Source organism: Rutidosis leptorrhynchoides, chromosome 3, assembly GCF_046630445.1.
Source record: "Rutidosis leptorrhynchoides isolate AG116_Rl617_1_P2 chromosome 3, CSIRO_AGI_Rlap_v1, whole genome shotgun sequence".
In the NCBI taxonomy this organism is placed as follows: domain Eukaryota; kingdom Viridiplantae; phylum Streptophyta; class Magnoliopsida; order Asterales; family Asteraceae; genus Rutidosis; species Rutidosis leptorrhynchoides.
The window spans coordinates 460,435,714-460,438,729 of NC_092335.1; the positions used below are offsets into that span (position 1 = coordinate 460,435,714).

The window sequence follows — 3,016 nt, forward strand, 5'->3', positions numbered from 1 at the left end:
AGTAATTCTAGGTTGAGTACTTGCTAAAGAGAACTCTTGGCAAGTCGATTTGGGTGATTAGCATATATATCATAGTTATTTGGTTACAAATACGAGAACTATAGAGAAAAGGGAACCCTTGATCTTGTAATCGAGTTTGCGTGTTTACTAAAGAGAACTCTTGGTAAATCTATTAGGTAACTTACACACATATTCATTCAATCGGGTCTTAACAATATAACTTACATCCAATACAGAGGGTAAAATATCTAGATGAATATTTCGTCTCTTTTATCTAAATCAAACTATCTTATTTTCTTTCTTTGCACTTGTTATCATTATATAAACTTAAAAGACCAAAAATATTATGTTTACTTTTAATCTTCTCTGATTTGGCTAAATCGTTAAATAGCCACAAAAACATAATATCTTGTACCTTTAAGTTTCGTTTACTTAGTTAATCATAATATAGTTTCTAATTCTAGTTTGACTAATACAACTGTCCTTGGAACGATACACGGAACTAAACTATTATTTATACTACTACACGATCGGGTACACTGCCCGTTAGTGCGTAACAATCTTTAATCGGTATTTTTCCATACTATTTCATACAACAATTTATATACCACGTTTCGCACATCAAGTTTTTGGCGCCGCTGCCGGGGACAGTTTTGTGTCAAAATAGAATTGTTAACTAATTTGTGATTAAGTAGTTTCTTAATTCTTTTTAAATTATTAATAGTCTTTGATTTTTAAACTTATAGAATCGGTGCGTTTAATAGTTTTGTTAGTTGTGTGATTGACAGATTTTAGGTTGCATATGCCACATACCCGAAGTTCAGATTCTCCATTACTTACACCGCTTACAGAACCTGATAGAAAGCTTGGTAGGATCCCAAAAGAAGTACTTGAACTTTTTGAATCTTCATCAAAGCAAGAAACCTTTGATTCAGAATCAAGTACAACCAAGCCAAGATACTCTGAATTTGGTGAACCCGTTCATCCTCAAAATTTTGAAATGGAAGGAGAGGCAAGGCAGGTGGTATCAAGATAATCAATGGCGGTCAAGATGAAAGCAACCCGAACCAGACAAGGTAGTGCCATTACTCCACCCACAGGTGAAGAAAAATTTGAAATAAAAGGACCTATTCTCCAAATGATTAACAACAGATGTCAATTTGGTAGTGGTCCGAATGAAGATGCAAACGAACATATTCGTCTTTTTCAAGAGATATGTCTTATATTCAAATTTAAACCAGACACTGATCAGGCCATATTTTTAAGACTTTTCCCATGGACACTCCACGGGGAAGCACGAAGTTGGTTAGATTCATTGACCGAGGCTAGGATAGAAACTTGGGATGGTATGATGGAAAAATTTCTTAAGAAATATTTTCCAGCTTCTAAGTCCGCGAGACTCCAACAAGAAATTACCTAATTCTGTCAAAAGCCGATGGAAACCTTATATGAAGCATGGAATCGGTTTTCCAAAATGCTAAGAGGTTGTCCAAACCATGGTCTGGATACCTTCCAACAAGTTCAAATTTTTTACAAGGGCTGTGATGTTGCAACCCGAATTTCCATTGATCAAGCGGCCGGAGGTTCACTCATGGACAAAACCGAGCAAGAGGCTAATGAGATAATCGAGAAGCAAGCCGATTATTCTCATGAGTGGCATTAAGAAAGACCAATTACTCGTAATGCTCAAGTCCAAAGCGCCGGTGCTTATGATGACCTTAGTTCCCTAAGTGTCAAAATAGACGGTGTTGCTCGAAACATGGACAAAATCACCAAGGAAATTCATAGTATGAAGGTAGGTTGTGAATACTGTGGTGGTCTCCATTTAGGAAAAGATTGTGATGCCGGTTTAACAATGGCTCAAAAAGAAGAAGTGGCTTTCATAAGCCAAAGAAATAATAATCAATTTCAAGGAAGAGCCCAATTTAACCGAAACTTCAACAACCCTTACAACCCTCAAGGTCAAAATTCCAATTACCAACAAGGGTCAAGTAGTGGGTTCCAACAACAAACTCCGGGTTTTTATCAAAAACCCCAACAAAAAGAGAAAAAGTCAAATATGGAGAGTTTGTTGGAGAAGTTAATTGCATCTCAGACCCAGCTTGTCACCAATATAAGCCAAACAAACGAGAAGAATGAACACCAATTTAAAAACCAACAAGCTGCAATTCAGAATCTGGAGAAGCAAATGAATGGTTTAGCTAGTTTACTTAGTGAAAGAAAACCAGGGAGTTTACCAGGCGATACTAATAAGAACCCCCGAAATGAACACGCCAATGTTATCACTACATGGAGTGGTCTAGCATACGAAGCTCCAAAAATGCCCGAAGATTCTGATTTTAGTGTTCCGTTGAACAAAAATGACGAACCGGTTAAGGAGCCGGAACAAGTGGTCGAGAAGGAAGAACGGGAGAAACCCGTAGTGAAGCCATATCAACCACCGCTCCCATACCCAAGAAAGCAACAACAAGAAAGGCTCGAAGCCGAAAGGTTAAAATTTCTAGATATGTTTAAACAAATTAACATAAATATGTCTTTTATTGATGTGATTTCAGGTATGCCCAAGTATGCTAAGTTCTTAAAAGACTTACTTACTAACCGCAAGAAGATGGAAAGCGTTTCATCAGTCACTTTAAATGCTAGATGTTCAGCGCTGGTGTCCAACATACTTCCTGAAAAGCTTCGGGATCCAGGTTGTTTTACTATTCCATGTCTAATGGGTGACCTCGACTGTATGAGGGCATTGGCCGATTTGGGGGCTAGTATCAATTTAATGCCCTATTCGATTTACCTTAAATTATCCCCTGGGGAACTCAAGACCATACGAATGGCTATTCAACTAGCTGATCGCTCTATAAAATTCCCTCGAGGAATAATAGAGAATTTGTTAGTTAAGACCGGAAATCTAATTTTTTCGGCAGACTTTGTGGTTTTAGACATGGAAGTTGATGAAAGAATACCAATTATTTTGGGTCGACCATTTTTGAATACTGCTAGATGTGTCATTGATGTTTAT

The 3,016-nt window shown here is 37.4% G+C and overlaps 1 non-coding gene across 1 annotated transcript; it reads right to left on the reverse strand.

Moving 5' to 3' along the window:
• Positions 1 to 1,396: 1,396 nt before the first annotated feature.
• On the reverse strand, positions 1,397 to 1,503 carry LOC139903581 (small nucleolar RNA R71). The gene has a single exon (XR_011778391.1). It is a non-coding gene; the product is annotated as a small nucleolar RNA R71 (small nucleolar RNA).
• Between the last annotated feature and the right edge of the window lie 1,513 nt (positions 1,504 to 3,016).